At 44.5% G+C, this 19,101-nt stretch overlaps 1 protein-coding gene across 2 annotated transcripts in view; it reads right to left on the bottom strand.

Annotated features, from left to right (window-relative positions):
• The window catches only part of STARD3NL (STARD3 N-terminal like), a 55,474-nt gene that overhangs the window by 29,261 nt on the left and 7,112 nt on the right, over positions 1–19,101 (bottom strand). The window contains exon 1 of one of the 2 annotated variants that reach the window (XM_069084381.1): positions 1,611–1,629. The exons of the other annotated variant lie outside the window; for it this stretch is intronic. The gene's annotated coding sequence lies outside the window, so the exon portion shown is untranslated. Of the gene's footprint in view, positions 1–1,610; positions 1,630–19,101 lie in introns of those variants that run through there. 2 annotated transcript variants of the gene reach the window in all.

Genomic DNA, 19,101 nt, shown 5'->3' with positions numbered 1-19,101 from the left:
AGACACCTGCCCCGGGTACAGCATAACTTTTGGTGAGCTCTTTGATAATTCCAGGCAAAGACAACTAAACAATGGTTGGACCAATGAGACACACATGCTCAGTGGTGGGCTCCACTATGTATACAAAGGAAAGTCACTGGGGAGGCAATCCTTTGGTGAAAGCCATTTCCTCAGATGGAAAAAGAAGTGTTTGTTCTTTATCAGTCTATAGCATCAACAAGGGTTTTCTGCGCCACAAGGAAACACCAGACAAAAAGCATGTAGGGAGAGTCATTACTCCCACAGCCTCGTTGTCGAAAGATGCTTTATGCTTGCTCTGCTGCCAAAGGACTTCCTGGCCAGGCTCGGGCAGGCTGACTAGGCTGGTCTTCCCCTCCTCAGAGAAGCAGCAGCTTGTAGTTCCTCTAGAACCTGGACTCAGACAGAGATGGAGCTCAGAGTGTCCCCCTTGGTTCCCAAGAACGACACCAACAAATCTCCATCTATTATCTACTCCCTCCACTGACAGCCAGTAAGACCATGCCATGGCAAGAATGAGGTGAAAGGTGCCTGGGCTCTCAGGGTACGGGCATGGGCAACCTCAAGAAGGAACATTTCTGACTGACTAGTATCATGTCATGATTCATATCATGTACATATTCTAAAAAGAATTCTATTGCTGGAAATACTCCATTTTTAATTTAATTACCTTTAAGAAACATAACAGCTCTAATAATAATAGCTAGCATTTATGCAGCATTTGCTCTGTACCAGGCACTGTGCAAAATGCTTTACAAATATCTCACTGGTCCTTACAATAACCCTGCGTAGTAGGTACTATTATTATCCCCATTTTACAGATGGGGAAACTGAGGCAGAGGCAAAGAGACTTACCCAGGATCATGCAGTGAGGCTAAGGGTCTGAGGCTAGGCCCTACGTTCTAACCCCCGCGCCTCCTAGATACACAAGTGGAAACGAATGAAGGAGGTTAATAAAAGTACCTTGAAATGAACATATCACTGATGATAAAAGATGTTGTCGTTTTTTTTCCTGCCATGATCATATCCTTACCAGTTCACTTACTTTGCATGTTTTGTGACTCAGCAGCCTCTGGACTACAGGTCAGTTCTATGAAATGTATGCTAGAACTCCCCCCTCAAGAAATTTCTCCGATGAATGGAAGCAACCCTGCTCCCCAACCCCAATTCTCTTCTACTTTATTTCTGCTAGTCAAACTTCTGCTTGTACTCACCAATAACTTAAGGCATATCCGGCAAATAGAAGTATTAATAAAAGTCAGTCAATCCCTATAGCCAGAGAATGAAGATGATAAGGCAGTTCTTACATAAGCTGGGACTGTCAAGAACTGGACTAGGGACCCTAACTCCCAGCTAAACCAACATTACAATTGTTAACCTCTTTCCTAGGGGGAATTTTTTTCAAGAGGAAGCAGTTTTGTTTCACTTGCTGAGACAAAGCACTGAGACATCTTTGTCTCAGGGCCATTTGGACAATGTTTTTGCAAAAGTTTCCACAGATTGCTACTTGTGTTCTCTCTTTGAAATGTTGTCAGTCTGGAAATTCCATGGGCTTTCGGTAGGCAGGTTTTAGAAGCAAGAAGCAAAAATACCTGTGTAGACTGGATGACTTGGTTTACCCTTCAATTCTCCATCCTCATGGGGGGGGGGGGGCCTTAGGCAAATCATCTTTACTCTCTGGACCTTCTGTTCCCTTACCTGCAATATGAGGAGGCTGAATGAGATGACCCTGAATATCCCTTTCAGCACTATATCTTGGAACAATTTCCTAGAGTAATGTTTTACTATGTCAAGTGAATACAACAATCTCATTCCAGTCCTAGGTAGGAGCCACAGTTAAAAGAAAATCAAAGCCCAGCAAGCCTGAAGGGTCAGTGTAGTTGTACTTAATCAGAGGTCTGGGCTCACTCCTAGGTATAAAAATGCTTATGAATTATTTCTCTATAAATGTGTGTGCATATCCAAAGGCCTGCTAACCTTGCCTATACCCACAGTTTCAGGAGGAACAAGACACTGACTATAACTGACTCCAGGAACACCATTCATGGCTTCTGGCCCCCCTCTTTGGCCAGACAGGTAATAAACAATGATGGCAATAAGGCCATTGATTTTCCTTCTCAGTATCAGCAAGTTAAATGTATCATTTTGAAGCACACCAGAAATCAAAAGAAAGCATAAAAAGTACAACTCAGAGCTTTGCCTGAGAAATGGAGCTACAACCAAAGTCACAACTATGCAGAGCCCATAATGTTGCGGGCCTTTGCTGTCTCTAGCAGCTGGCCACGTTAAGGCCAGCAGAAAGCATCACTCAGTCTTAGGAAAAGCGCAGGGTTGGGAGGGTCCCCTCTATGGACATCCAACTGAGTGGAGAGCCTCTAAGAAAGCTGCTTAGCCTCTAGACCTCAGTTTCTTTACCTGTGAAATGAGGGTAAGAGGCTGGACTAGAAGATGTGTAAGGTTTCTGTCATCTCTGAGTCTATCATCCTTAAGAATAAGTGGCCAGAGGTCTGGAGCTAGAAGGGGCCCTGAGAGACCATCTAGAGCAGAATTTACAGATAAGGAAACTGAGGCCTTGAAAGGAAAAGTAATTATCCCAAGGTCCCACAGGTAGTGGCAGGAGTGGGGTTTGAACCCAGTTTCTCTGTCTCCACAGATGGGGCTCTTTCACCAAAACTGTCTGTTAATCAGTGAAAATACTCAAATGTCATTCACAAGAAAATAAATAAAAAGTCATAGCTCAGAGACTTAACGGCAACAAAAGAAAATCACTGTGCAAAGAGCACGCTTGCCGTGAACAAGCATTTTTATTTAGTGATTCCTGCAGCACCGTGACACACAGCTGAACTTGCTGAAGTAAAGCAATCTAAACAGACATGTGCAATCAAATGCCATCCTTCTGTATTGGAAACACAAGCAGAGAAAGGAGCAGCCCACACTGATCAGGCTGCCCCTCCCCACCAAAGGGCCTGACTTTCTAGTTCCAAGGCTATTCCAAACAGCTCTTCAGATTAAAACTCAAGTACCACACCCCGTTACACTTACTTAGGTATGGATGCTAGCAACGCCATAAACAGTGAGAAAGTATCAACTACAGGAAATTGCAAAATTAACAAAAATGTTGCTAGTGGTGTTTTAAAACGGAACTGTCCAACAGCAAGAGACAGAAAGAGAAATCCCATTTAGAGTTACTGTAGACATTATAAAATATTTGGGAATCTACCTACCAAAACAAACCCAGGACCTATATGACCACAACTACAAAACACTTCACACAAATAAAGTCAGATCTAACTAACTGGAAAACATCAGTTGCTCATGGCTAGGTCGAGCTAATATAATAAAAATGACAATTTTACCTAAATTAAATTACATATTTAGTGCCATACCAATCAATCTACCAAAAAAAACTACTTTATAGAGCTAGAAAAAATAGTAACAAAATTCATTTGGAAGAACAAAAGGTCCAGAATATCAAGGGAATTAGTGAAAAGAAATGCTAGGGAAGGTGGCCTAGCCACACCAGATTTTAATCTGTATTATAAAGCAGCAGTCATCAAAACTACTTGGTACTGGTTGAGGTATAGAGTAGTGGATCAATGGAATAGATTGGGTACATGAGATTCAACAGTCAATGACTACAGTAATCTACTGTTTGATAAACCCAAAGACCCCAGTTTTGGGGATAAGAACTCACAATCTGACAAAAACTTCTGGGAAAACTGGAATATAGTATGGCAGAAACTGGGCATAGACAAGTATCTAACACTGCATACCAAAAGTAAAGTTGAAATGGGTGCACAATCTAGGTATAAAGGCTGATACATTAAGCAATCTGGGAAAGCAAGGAATGGTTTACCTGTCAGATTTATGGAGAAGGAAAGATTTTATTACCAAACAAGAGTTAGAGAACATTATAAAATGCAAAAATGGATAATTTTGATTACATTAAATTGAAAAGTTTCTGTACAAACAAAGTCAATGTAACCAAGATTAAGAGGGAAGTGGAAAATTGGAAAAGAATTTTTACAACCAGTGTCTCTGATAAAGGCCTCATTTCTAAAATATACAGAGAACTGAGTCAAATCTATAAGGATACAAGTCATTCCCCAATTGATAAATGGTCAAAGGATATGAACAGGCAGTTTTCAGAGGAAGAAATTAAAGATATTTATAAGCATATGAAAAAATGCTCTAAATCACTACTGATTAGAGAAATGAAAATCAAAACAACTCTGAGGTACCACATCTCACCTGTCAGATTGGCTAAGATGACAAAACAAGAAAATGACAAATGCTAGAGAGGATGTGGAAAAATTGGAATACTGTTGGTGGAGTTGTGAACTAATCCAACCATTCTGGGGAGCAATGCGGAACTGTGCCCAAAGGGCTATAAATAATGTCATACCCTTTGACCCAGCAATACCACTTCTAGGGCTGTATCCCAAAGAGATCATAGAAGTGGGAGGAAAACCTGTATGTACAAAAATATTTATAGCAGCTCTTTTTGTGGTGGCAAAGAATTAGGAATCAAGGGGATGCCCATCAATTGGGGAATGGCTAAACAAGTTGTGGTATATGAATGTAATAGAATATTATTGTGCTATAAGAAATGAGGAGCAGATGGACTTCGTATTTATGTGGAGAGGCTTATACAAACTGATGTTGAATGAGGAGCAGAACCAGGAGAAACGTGTACACAATTACAGACACAATGTATGTGTGACAACTAACTTTGATAGACTGGGCTCTTCTCAGCAATGCAAGGTTATAAGACAACTCCAAAAGATAGAAAGAGATGTCTATATTCAGAAAAAGAACTACAGAGCCTGAATGCAGATTGAAGCAAACCACCTGCTCTCTTTCTTTTTCTTGTTTGGTTTGTTTCCTCTTTCCCATTGTCCATTCCATCGGTTATAATCCTTCTATAAAATGATTAATGTCCTATGACTGCATGCCGCAGGGGCAGAGAAAATTTGAAACTCAAGGTATTGGTGGAACTGAATCTTGTAAACTAAAAGTAAACAAATTAATAAAGACCAAAAAAATGGAATTGTGAAATTGTGATTTTATCAGTCTGGAAGTTCTGTCCCCAAATGCAGAAGAAAAGCCATCCATGTCTGCCCATTTCCTCCCCAAAGGTCAGCACAGGGATCCACTCAGCACATTCAAGAACTTCCTCGATTTCTCCTTACATTGTGAGGGGACCAGCAGAGGATTAGCATCATCTTCTGGACTCAGCACATGACCACAGATAGACTTTGAAGAAGCTCCAGCCAGCTCACTCTTCCCATGGACCTTTCCATTGCCCTCTACAGGATACTCATTTTTAATTGTTGTTTTCTGCATTTCATAGCCATACAACAATGCTGACCAACTTTTGGTGTTAAAAAGAAGGGTCTTGGAAAAGCTCCTTTAATAGTCTTAAGATTTTTGTGACAGTAATTTCTCCAAAGCAATCCAGGCCACCCTCCTCTTATTAAGCATGGGCCCAACTTCTCTCTCCATTCTGTAGACCCAATTTACACAGTAATAGACAAGTTCTCTAAGTGGTCTAGCCAACACATATAATGTGAGCAGTTACTGCTCTTCATCCACTTGGCCTTAACAGTGTGGATGGTCTGGCCAGACCTTTCTAAATAATGACAAATCCCTTCTAGGAGGCTCTGCAATGTTTGGATGCTTGATTCAATCAGCACAATGTCATCCTCAAACAGGAGCATTGGGAAGATCTCAGCCTGCACTGGAACCCTACTTTGCCTTGGATTTGGGGCCAGCTCCTCTCCATCAATGTGGCAAATACCTCAGGCCAGAAGATGTCGATTTCCTTGTTCATGCCCCACCAGATAGCCAACATTAGGCAGAGATTGAACAGGGTTGTTGGCATTGCTAGAACTTTTTTTTTTTATTATTTTTAAACATCTTTATTTAAAGTTTTGAGTTCCAAATTCTATCCAGCCTTCCCTCCCTAAGATGTTAAGCAATCAGATATAGATTATACATGTGCAATTATGTGAGACATTTCCAAGTTAATGATTTTGTACAAAAAGACTCGACCTTGTTATAATTTTCAGAGTTGTGAATGATTTTAATGGATGAACAGCAATACCTTCCTGAAAAAGAATCTGGTTCTCAGCTTTGTCATTGGTAAAAACAATTACAGTGTTTTCACTGCCTGCCTCACTGACCTGTTGTCAAGATAAGAGGAGACAGTATTCAGAAAGCACCAGGAAAAATTCAAGGTGCTACACAAACACAAGCTGTTCTAGCAAGCCACTTAATTTCTCCAAGTCTGTTTCCCCAGACCTAGAATGAAGGTTCTGAATGAAATACTAGATGACCTCTCTCTAAAGACTCTCATCACATTAGAGCAGACCTGCACAACTTGGCCAAAATTAAAGTAGGCTTAACTTCTTTGGGCCACAGATAGGTGGAACTAGAGACAAACTAACAATGGCTAGTTGCCCTGGGTCATGTCAAAGCTGCCCAAAATCCTTGGGTAGGTGACCCTCAAGCCTCCATTAGACCAATAAAAGAGGCTATCAACAAGCAGGTTGTTGATACAACAAGAGGTGTCTCCCTCTTCCCCAAGAAGTACCTGGAGCCTCAGCTCCCAAGGCAGACTGCACTCCTTGTGCCTAAGACCATGTTTTTCTAAAGCTGATGCTAAGGTGTAACTGGCTTACAGGAGAACTTCTCTGTGCCATGACTGTGCTGATTCAGACTTCAACTCACTATAATGAGAAGTTTCCTACCAATTCCTACCAATCCCCTTAAAGTAGAATAGACTGTCTTCACAAAGGGGTGAGTTGCCCATCCCTGAGAGTGGAGCTTAATGACCATTTATCAAGAAAGCCGTTGAAATAACTGTGGTCTTGCCCAGCCCTTCCTCCTTCCTTTAATTCTCATTTACCAGGAATACATCCATTGGTTCACCACACGATCTCTCTGTATCTTCCAATCCCAAAGTCTTACACAGTCAGAAGGGCAAACTCCAGCACCTGGGTCTTTGTGTATAAACATCTGCAATCAGCTCAGCAGGGTTCACAGCAGACCCAGTATTATTTCCATAATGTTCTCAGCACTGGGACCAGAGAATACAAACCTTGACCTTCCCCTCCTTGCCTCGCCCTACCTTGGATCCTGGATGACTGTTCCCCTTCTACAGAGGACTGGCCAAAGAACATATACCCTTTTCTGCTTGCAAGTATACTGGGTCACAGGACAGGGCTGGACAGATTCCCCCTTCCCTTCCCTTCCTGCAAGCCCAGCCCAGCCTCAGGCTGCTTAATTCATTGCCAACTGAACATGATAGTTTCTCCAGAAATGCTGGAAGGCTAACAGCCATCCCACCTACTCAAGGGATCCCATTCTATCACTCCACTCCATCTGATACCCTCCAACAGACTGGCCCCTATAATCTCTACTCAGTCACTTATGTTCAGTCTTTCTCTGTCCACTGGCTCATACTTTACTGCCTAGAAATGTGTCCATGATGGAGAACATCCTCAAGAAACCCTTGCTTGAGCCTTCCATCCCAATAACTATCATCCTTTCTCTTCTTCGCCCTTTGTGGCTAAACTCCTTGAAAAAGTCATCTACAAGAGTGGCTGCATTCCTCTCCTCCCACTTTCTTCTTACAACCTGACTTCTGACCTCCTCATTTCCCTGAAACGGCTCTCTCCAAAGGTACCAGCAGCAAGCTCTTAGATGCCAAATTCAACGTTCTTCTCAGTCCTCAATCTCCTCAGCCTCTCTGTTGCACGTGACACTGTTTCTCACTCTCTCCTTCTTGCCGCTCTCTTCTCCAGGTTTTCAGGATGCCCCTCTCTCCCGGTTCTCTCTGATGGCTCCTTCTCAGTCTCCTTTGCTGGGTCTTCATCTGGTCCACACCCTCTGCCCACAGATGTACAGTCCTGAGTACAGAGTGCAGTCCTGAGGCTTCTACTGTTCTCCCTCTATTACTTCACTTGGTAATCTCATTGGCTCCCAAGGATTTCATTACCATCTCTATGTGGATTTCCTATTATTCTCAAATCTACCTTTCCTGCCCTAATTTTCCTACTCACCTCCAATCTTATCTCTACAACTGCCTTTCAGACATCTCAAACTGGATGTGTAGATGACGCCTTAAATGAGACACGTCCAAAACTAGACATTAGCTTTCCCCCTCCACCCTCCTCCCTCCTAATTCCCTTCTCTTTACTGTAGAGGGCAACATCATCCTCCCAGGCCCTCAGGCTCCCAAGCCAGGAGATATCCTGGATTGCTCCCTACCTCTCACCCCCCCCCATAGCCAAGCCGTGGCCAAGGCCCCCTCTGCAGCATCTCTCCCATATGCCCCCTCCTCACCTCTGGCACTGACACCACTCTAGGACAACCCCCTCCCTCCCCCCCATCACCTCACACTGGGCCTACTGCGGGAGCTGCTGGTGGGTCTGCCTGACTCAGGGTCTCTCCCAATGCCAATCCATCCCCCATTCCACCATGAGAGCGATTTTTCCTGGGGTGCACAGGATGTTCAGGTAGGGTCTAAGCCCTCTGATGTGATGGCTACAGAGCCCTCTAAAGGGCTACTCGTCTATCTTTGGTGCCCACCTCTCACCCAGCTCACATCTGCGGCTCCAATAAGCCGTCCCATGCACAGCAGCCACAGCTCATCAACACCACCTTGGCAGACAGGCTACACCAGGCCGAGAGTGACTGACAGGCATCAGAGGGCCATCTACCCCAAACATGAGAAGACTTCACCCAGCAGGATGGGTAGATGCAGCCAATGTGTTCCAGCAGTCATGAAGGCATCTAAAGCAGCCACTGATGAGCACTCAGAGCTTGGGCGGAAAGTGAAGAAATCAAGCCCTCTGCTGCATCCCAGGCCACAGCCAGTCATCTTAACTTCTCTCTTGTCACTGGACTTCCTGACTTTGGAAGAGAGAGGGAGGTGACTCTGCCTCACTTCAACCCGATTCCCACACAAGTCAAGATGGTGCCTTCACGATGTCATTGGTCCTTGTCAAGAACGAAGAACAAACAACAAGAAGTTCAGAATCAGAATCACAAAATTATGAAGTAGGAAACAAGAAGTGTTTAGGAGAAGCTTTATGCTGAAGGCAATAGCCAAGACTAAGATAGAGAAAATGATGAAGGAATATTCCTAGGAGTTTTGCGGATGTTTAATTTTCAATCCATTTCCCAATGTATAAACTGTGGAAAATCAACATTTTGTTTATTTAAAATGAGGGCAGCCATTTATTTTCGTAGAGAATATGTGATTTGAGAAGCATAAGGAATCTCTGTCAATTCGGGTGAGCGGTTCATCTGTAACTTAAGAATGTGAGGCACTTAAATTATTTTAAAATATCTTAAATAAACTTGTGGACAAGAATTCAAAAAACAAGAAAATTAAAATCGAGTCCCATCACATAGAGCTAAGCATGTTTCAGCTGTATACATCATGTTGGCAGACACTTCACCAACAACCTCACAATGTTTGGGGGAAGCTGGACTCTTTTGCTGACGTTTCCAAAGCTTAGCAATGATCACTGAGAAGAAGGGCTGCAGTGGAGAGAAGTGGGATGAAGCAATGCACCAGGATTCTTGACCTCTGAGATGTATCAACAACGTGAAGTACTACAGGAAATTAAACAGGGTCAAGATCACACATAAGAATGCTGCTGTTTGCAAAGTTTAAGAAGTGTGAGTAACCCTAAATTCAGGTCATTTCCAAAAATCACTTGGCTAGATTTTCTCATATATTCCCTTTAAAAACCAACAGAACTCTAAGTATTAATGATGGAAAAACACTAAGAAATCGGCATTAGAGATGATTACTGACTTAAATTACCAATCAGTTCAAGGTAATAACTAAACGAAACACTATATTCAAGATCTCTTACCTAAAATCAACTGCCCTCTTTGGCGTAAACTGCAGGGGAAGTTGGCCCATGTGTAAAACAGAAGGCACATTTAAAGGCTAAATGTCTGTGCTAAGGCAAAAGTAAAGGCTGCTAAAAGAAACATCAGGAAGCCCCACCACCGGCTCCTCAGCCTTCTCTGCTCTTGTGCAGAACTCTAGTTATCAATCTTTAAGGACTATGGGGAGCCCTTGAGAATATCCAAATATTCACCAAAAATTATTACCCCCCCAGCAATCTAACTGGCATCATGGAGGGTCAGAGGTTTACTGCTACCAAGCCATCTCATCCAAATGCCTCATTTTACTTGAGTAAAGGATTTCCCCCAAGCCACACACTAAGTACAGAGTATTCCACTGAGTGTTCTACTATATCACACTCTCTCTCTCAAAGACATGTGGATCCCATCAAGCTTGGGAGTTGGGCTGGACTGCCATTTCAACACGGCTCCAGGATGCCTGCCTACCCTCTGTGGAGCCTCAGAGCTCAGAAGAATCAAGTCTGGAGGACTCCAGAGCTTTTCATTCATCTGATATTTAAGCTGGAAGGTTAATAAACAAATTTCCATAGCTTTCTGCACAGTGCTTAGAAGTACTCATTTTAATGCATGACCCAATATACAGTTGTAAACAAAAATAAATGGGGGTGGAGAAGGGGTGGGAGAGGGCAGAGACAGAACTTCCCAAACATCAGAAAGCCTGAGTTTCTCTGTATCTACTGGTTCCAAAGGAAGAGAGACCCACTGCTGACCTTCTGATCTCCCACCCAGAAGGCAATGAAGTGGGAGCAATCAGCAGGGGGCTAGGGAAAGAGCCCCATCTGCAGCCAGGACACAGGAATCTGGATCCTGGCATCTTTCCCTTTACTGCCTGTGTGGCCTTGGGCAGGTATCTCCCCTCTAAATTATAAGGGTTTGACCTGGGAGGATCTCTGAAGAAACTGCCAACTAGAGCTCTGGCATCCTGGTATCAAAACACAGCTTTGGACTGCATCATTCCCCTTCACTAAACTGTACCACAGCTTCCCAATGCCCCCACAGACCCCTCTTCCCACCATTCTCCTCCTCTCTGCTACTCTGCTGTCTGCCAGACCTAGACTTTTCAGCTTTTCTGCCTAGTTTAATGTCACTCCATTTCCCCAGAATGCCCTCTAGCACTACCTACAGAAACTCCCTTCATCCTTAAAGACCCAGTTCAAATGCTCCTTCCTCCAAGAACTCTTCAGTGATCCCTCACCCTACTCCCCCACCAGCTGGAAATAATCTCCCCTTCTTTGGAATTCTGGTATGCCTGATAATGCCCTGATAACCACAGCGGGCGCAGGGTCTCTCTCTTAGTCATTGCTGGCAAGATTCTTGCCAGAATACTCCTTAAAAGCTGACCCTTCACCTGGAAGATGGCCATCTACCTGAGAGCCAATGTGGCTTCAGAAAGGGCCAAGAAACAGATGATATGGTGTTTGCTGCTTGACAAGTCCTAGAGAAATGCCAGGAGCAGAACAGAGGTCCATACACAATATCTATTGATCTGACCAAGGTCTCTGATACTGTCAGTCATAAGGGCTTGCAGAAGATCATGGCAAAATTGGTTGCCTGAAGCTCATCAGTATTGTACATCGGTTTCATGACAGCATGCTTGCCTGGGTTCTGGATAATAGACGATGCTCTCGGGTGAAGCAGGACTATGTGCTTGCTCCCGGGCTTTTTAGCAGGATGTTTTCTGGGGGATGAAAAGGGTACAGCTACTTCACTGACAGTAAAATGTTTAACTTGAAAAGGCTACAAGCCAAGACTAAAGTGGAAGGAGAACTGGTGCATGACTTTTTATTCATAGATGAGGCTGAACTTCTGAGGCTGAAACGAAATGAAGTATGGATCGATTTTCTGCTGCTTGTGCTCATTTTGGCCTAACAATTAACACCAAGAAAACACAGGGTCTTCACCAGCTTGCACCACACCATCCCTATGTGGAGTCATTGGTTACAGCAAATGGAGGTATTCCGAATGCTGTGGATAAGTTCACTTACCTTGGCAGTATACCTTTCAAGGATGTCCACATAGATGACAAGGCTGATATACACACAAAGCTCCGTGTTTGGGAGGCTTGTGTGGCAGAAATGAGGTTTCAGACTGATTACCACTGTACTAACCTCATTGGTACATGCCTGTGAAACATGGACAGCCTACCAGTGCCATGCCAGGAAACGGAATCACTCGAATTGCTTCCATCTGAATTGTCTTTGGAAGATTCTAAAGATCACCTGGAAGGATAAGGTACTGGACACCAGGCTCCTTCCTCAAGATGAACTGTCAAACATTCCAATTCTACTGCCGAGAGCCCAACTCTCAGTCTGGCCACACTGTCTGAATGCCACATGTACACTTGTCTAAAAGACTATTTTATGGAGAACTCACACAAAGCTGTGCGCACATGGTGGTCAGAAGAAGTGACACATGGACACTTTCCAGGTTTCTCTGAAGAACTTTGGAATTATGAGACATGGGAGACACCAGCACAGGACCATTCCACATGGCGTGCCCTCATCAAAGAAGGCACCACAGTCTATGAGCGAAGCAGGGCTGCAGCAGCTCAAATGAAACAGGAGATGCACAAATGCAGAGCCATTTCCACTCCAAAGGTTCCTATGGACTATTTGGGCATGACCTGCAACAGAGCCTCCCAAGCTCAGCACAGTCACACACACTGCCCCTTCACCCCAACATGGCAATGTCACTTTGGTCCTCTTTGAGAGTGAGGGACAACAGCCCACCAATACTCTGCCACCCCAGCGCTTAGCCCATGTGCTTGTCTCCCCTTCTAGGCTGGTGAAAGCCCCGCATTCATGAAACATACTGAATGTCAGGCCCTTAAAAAAGAGTTAAATACAGTTTTGGAAAATTAATACAGTTTGGGGACAGAGTGGGGATTTCACCGAATGACCTGAAATTGTCTGATTTACTATTTTGTCACAATTCAACCTTGCCTCATGGAGCAGATATGAAGTATTAAATTGCTGGGAAACTCTGGTTAACTATGAAATAGTCTTCAAATTAAGTAGAAAACCAAGCATTAAAAAGTGAGTATTGTCTCTCAAGCAAATTCTAACATGAAGGCAGCAATGATTATTATTTGATCATATATCATTTACAAAGGTTAATCCACAAAGCTCTCCCTAATAAGTGAAGTTTTTCAAATTAAACAAAGGAATATGCTCAAGAAATATGAGATACATCAAGAACATTTTTAAAAATTATAAACAGCACCACTAGACCAGGATTACCTCCACATGGGGGCAACAGCAACTCTGAAAACCTACGTCCCTAGATCAAATAGCGAATGAGAGATCTGATTTCAAATCTCAACTCCTACACACAGAAAACCCTATCTAAATTGTGGCAACATATTGTATTATCAGTCTCAAGACTGGTTTCATTAGTCATTTGAAAACAGAGCAGACCCTGGAAAAAAAAAAAAAAGGACTCTGGGGCGGCTAGGTGGTGCAGTGAGTAAAAACGCCGTCCTGGAGTCGGGAGGACCTGAGTTCAGTTCTGGCACAGTGCTAAGTACAGGGTATACAAAGGAAAAACCTAAACACAAGGAGACTCAGTAGGAACCTAAGAGACCTCCCTCAGCACCTGGGGCCTTCTCCCTTTGGAGCATCCATCTGGCCTTCTGCTTCTCACACCAGGATATCTCTCTGCTAGGCCAGGCCCTCTCCCACTGCCCCCACTTAAGGGAAAGACTAAGGTCAATTAACCTTCCATCCCCTCCTGGCCATCGATCAATCAACTGACACTTAAATATTAGGCATCTACTATGTGGCAGGCATCGTGCAAAGTGCTGGGGATACAAAGAGACAAAAGAAAATCTCGGCCTTCAAGGAGCCTACCATCTAATGGGGGGGAGAACAGCAAGCCATATACAGGATAGATAAGAAAGAGTCATGAAGAGAAGGAAGACTCTGGAGGGAAGAGGGGCTGGGAAAGGCTTCCTGCAGGAGGTGGGGTTTTAGTGGGGACTTAACGGAAGCCAAGGAAGTCAGCAGTCAAAACAGAGAAGAGCATGGGGGGACCGGCAGGGGGACAGACAGAAACAAGGTCCAGAGCCATGAGACAGAGAGTTTTGTTTGTTTATGGAACAGCCAGGAGACCAGGGTTATGTAACGGGGAGTAAGAAGACTGGAAAGGGGAGAGGGAACTGGGTGACTGAAGGATGGCCAAACAGAGCATCTGCCTGAGTGTCTGATGCTAGAGGCAATAGGGAACTACTGGAGTGGCTATGCTTCTCACTCCCACCTTGAACACAATGCCTCAGGTGGGGACCTCCCCACCTGCCCACCCCTTTTCAGATCCCTGTCTTTTTAAAAGCATTTTATATGTATCCCCAAAGCTTAGCACAGTGCTTGCTGTCTTGGATCCAAGTGTCTGAAGATATGTCACATGGAAGAAAGGGTAGCTATCTTCCATTTGCTCCTGAGAGAGGAGACATTGTCAAGAGAGAGCCAGAGGCTGGTTCAGTACAAACTTAACAGTTTAAAGTTATACCAAAGTGAAACAGCCATGTTAGACGATGTGGAACTCCTCCCTACTGGCAATCTACAAGCTAAAGCTGTATACAAGAACTGGTCTGAGAGTTGACAAATGGGTCAGTTTGGGCATCAGCTGGACTCGATCATCATGGAGGTCCCTCCCTCTGAAATTCTCTGCTTCTGTGATCAGCTGACCTCTAAAGTCTCCGACATGACAGGATCTCTAAAACTCTCTCAAAATGTTTTAGGTTCCTAAGATATCTTGCCTGTCCAAAATGGCAGAAGAATGTGGAGACACAGCTAGAATCTCGGTTGGAAGCTTCTGAAGACCTAGGGAATGGAACACACTATTGCTGGTGACTTCTGTTCTTCATGGACTTTCTTCTTCCCTTGGGAAACAACACTCCCCCCAAGCCACGTTACCTTTCCATTCCAGCAGCAGAAAATCAATAGGATTACAGAAGAGTTGGCAGGGCCCATAGAAGGTCACTAAGGTTGTAGAGATAAGGAAACTATGAGAGATGAAGCAATTTACCCAGAGACATCCAACCACTAAGTGCTGGACCTGGGTTCTGCAGCCAGGGGTTCCTGACTCTGAGATCAGAGCCTTAACCATTATGGTAAATAGCTTATCACCATCATCATCCTCCTCCTCTCTCTCTCCAGACAGAGATATAGATATACGTGTGTGTGTGCGCGTGTGTGTGCACATGTGTGTATGTGCACCTCATAAACTCTGCCATCAGAGCTCACTGAACTTTACTGGAGGGTGAGGTTTACTGGAGCAATATCTTATCTTCCCATAAAGGCTGCAACTGACAATTCTGATTGCTGGTTTCTTTCTGGTGACTGAGACTCCCTATCAGCTCAAAGCAAACCCAAGTCAGAGAAATGGTTCTCAAATGGCTGTTGGAGCTCGGGTCTTGGGATACAAACACATGTCATCTTGAATAGTTTTATCAGGGAGAAGGATAAGGACAAGCAAGTAAGGCATACGAAGGGATGAAGAGAGCAGAGCTAACTTCTCTCTAGCCTAACTCTTATCCCTGTGTCTAAAACATTTTGCTGAGCAGCTAGGTGGCATAGGGGATAGAGTACCAGGCTTGGAATCAGGAAAACCTGAGTCCAAATCTGCCTAAGGTACTCTGTGACCTTGGGGAAGTCACTTCACCCTGTTTGCCTTGGCTTCCTCATCTGTAAAATGAGCTGGAAAAGGAAATGGCAAACCACTCCAGTATCTGTCCAAGAAAACCCCAATGGGATCTCGAAGAGTCACACATGACTGAAATGACTGAACGACGAGAACAAGATGCTTTGCTACATACAACAAAGCGGGAGAGAAGGAAGGGGAAAGTGAATGGACACAGCTCCCATCCATACTGCTCCCAGGAACTGACACAGCTCCTAGTCTTTTGGCACACACTCATTTTCATCAACAGATGCCCACACAGCACTAGTCAATCCAAGTGGCATTCTTACATAATTCAGGTTAAAGCTTTCTAAAGGTTGTTATGCAGCCATTTCGAATATAACCATCTGAGTCAGAAAAAGAGAGATTGCCTTTTTTACTAACAATGGGTCTCCAAAGGTCTTCAACTGCACTACAGAATATCTCCTGTCCTCTCTGCTCTGCTTTCCATCCTCTGGTGAAATAACAGAAATAAAAAATGGCAACAGACTCTTCTTCAGCCAAATTCTCACTAAGTCTCCGGGAAAAAGCCTATTATGGAAAATCCCATCTGGATGTACTATGCTCACAAGAATACCAGTACACACACAATTCAATGCAACTCGCCAAGCATTAAGCCCCTACTCTGTGCTGGGGTACAAAAACAGAAAAATTACAGAGAGCCTGCTCTCCATCAGGAGAAAACAACATGTACACGCAGAAGGGAGTGCAGAAGAGAGTGCAAAATCGAATTCAAAGGAAGCCAAAGTCATGGCAGAAGTGAGTGCTAGCAGCTTGGGTGGGGAGGGGGGGAGAGGATAGGCAAAGATCCTGTGGGGTAGGGGCTGCTAAAGTGTGGGAGGAGGCACTGCAGGGCACCATTAAGGCTGTGAGGAGCTCCAAAATGGAAGTGACAAAAGACTTCAAGTGTGTCTTGCCAACCACCTGTGTGACCTCAAACAAGTCATGTAAGCTCCCTGGGCTCCAATTTCCCCAACGATAAAATGAGGGGCCTGGATTAGAAAAGGCCTCTGAGGTCCCCTCCAGCCACAGATCTCTGCGATCCCTTGATCTCACCGAGTCTGTGCAAGTTAAAAACAATGATATGCTTTATTGAATATAATTTTTTTCAATAAAGGCATTAATGACAATTGCTCATTGATTTTATGGAAGTATCAGTCCCTCTCCACTCCAGACAGTAATGAGAGTTGACTGATCCCAATAAAAACCAGGTTTCTCAAGTTTCCTTTTCCCCTAGAGGCTGGTCACCTTCCCCGGTGACTAAGCCTCTTCCCTCTCTCTTTTAAGGATTCCCTCATCTGTCCAGTATGGAGGTTTGAGACCTTGGTGACATCCTCAGCTCCTCCCTCTCTCTCTCTCTCATACCCAATCAGCTGCCAAGTCTTGATCATTCCCAGGCCCTAATCACAATGCTTCTCCCCACTCCTCTCCATTCACAATGATCACCACTGTGGTCCAGGCATTCATCACCTATCAGCTTGGCTGGTACAAACCCTTTCTAAATCCATCTCTCTGCCCCAAGAGCCCCTTTCCCTCCACAAAACTGGCCAAGGGCCATGTTATAACCACAGGTCCTGCTCAGAAAGTCACAATGGCTCCCTTCTAACCTTTGCGGGGGAGGGGGCATTTAAAGCTCTTCACAATTTGGTTCTGCTGACATTTCCAGGATTATTACACATTTCTCCCCTTCCAACCTAAAGTGCCTGCTTAGAATTCCTCATACATGACAATCTTCCCTCCCCACTTTTACATTGGTTATTCCTCCCCCCACCACCACCCCTGTAGCCAGGATGGTGTCCATCCCTATTTCTGTATCCGAGAATCTCTGGCTTCTTTCAAAATTCAGCAGCCACCCCCACCCTGAAAATTCCCTTGAATTCATGTTGTACATTCTGTAATTATCTATCAGCTACACATATTCCCAGAGAGAATGTCATCTCTCAAGAGCGAGGATCATTTTAAATTCTTTGTCTCCCCAGGGCCCAACACAGGGCCTGACACACAGCAGATACTTAACAAAAGTTTGCTTATAAGCTAATTAAAGGCCTGAATTTTAAATCAGTTGCTAAAAGTTGCTGGGTCATGATTTTCTCAGCTGGGGCTCACCATATTGGCTATCTTAAAAGGCAACAGGAAGTAAGAAACTTCTCCTCAAGCTCCCCAGCCCACAAGCCTCTAGGCCCCCTGGCTGTGCCTGAGTCAGAATGCAGACTGCCCTTGGCCCTGATGACACTGACTCCTCCCATGTCCCCCATGAGGTTATTACTTGTGTGCAGGATAATTTGCAGTGAAGTTTCCCCATTCTGAAAAATCAAATCTAGAGTGGCTTCAGCATCCACTAGGCCTAAGTTTAGAGGTCACCTGACCTTGCAGGAATCTGGGACTTAGAGCAATGGAGACCCTCCCCAGTGCCACTTCAGCACAAGAAATGCCCAATGAGGACAGGAGTGCTTTCTCAAATGTACACTGGGTGATCTACTGTTTCCTTGTTTGGGTACTTGAGGTAGATTGCCACGCTTAGATTGTACACCTAATTTCCAGCCAATAGAAGAAAAGAGTTAGGGCTCCTCCCTGACCATTTGTCAGGAGGGTGGCCCTTTCTCCAGATTGTAATAAAACATTCTTTTCTGCTTCCTACCTTGAGAAACCTCTGAGTATTATTTGGGTAAGGATCTCTGTTGCACACAGTTTTTGGGATGCACACACTTGTAAAGCTGAATCCTTATAGATCAAAGCAAACTTTTTAATAGGGAGCAACTTTCCAAGAAGACCATGAGAAAAGGCAGCGGGCTGAAACCTACACACTCCTTCTTGGCCATGGGTCCCTCTCAGGACTCTCCCTGGGTTTCTCAGCAATGTCCCCAAACCTCTCCTCCTTCAGGATGTCCCACATAGCAGTCCCCTCCACCTCCACAGACTCCCCCCTCAGAGCCCCAGCTGAAGGCCTCCGTTCCTCTCTGGCCAGGCTGAGCTCACAGCTCTCCTGCTCTTTCAGGCCCAGCTAGTCAGCCCCACCCCCACCAATCTTAGCTGCCTTTTATGGGCCATCTGCCCCATTGGAATGGAAGCTGCAGGAGGGCAGGAATTGACTTTCTTTTCCTTGCATTCATATTCCTAGCTCTTGGCACAGCATCTGGCACATGAGATGTGCTCAATAATTACTTGCTGACTTGACACAGGATTATGAGTCAAGTCCACTAGTGCCCACTATGTGCCAAGGACTATGTCAAACACAGGGGCATTCAAAGAAAGGCAAAGACAGTCCCTGTTCTCAGGAGGGAGAAAACACACAAACAGCTATGGCAAAACATGATACATACACAAGGAGCCAGAGATATCAACAGAGAGGGCACGAGCACTAAGGAGGATCCAGAAAGGAATCTTGTAGAATGTGAGACTTTAACTGAGAACTGAACAAAGCTAGAAAGCAGAGGTAAGGTGGGAGAGAGGTCTAGA

Source organism: Petaurus breviceps, unplaced genomic scaffold, assembly GCF_028583685.1.
Source record: "Petaurus breviceps papuanus isolate PSGF00001 unplaced genomic scaffold, PetGlider_PUasm1.0 174, whole genome shotgun sequence".
Classification (NCBI taxonomy): domain Eukaryota; kingdom Metazoa; phylum Chordata; class Mammalia; order Diprotodontia; family Petauridae; genus Petaurus; species Petaurus breviceps.
This window is presented reverse-complemented; position numbering and strand designations above follow the sequence as displayed.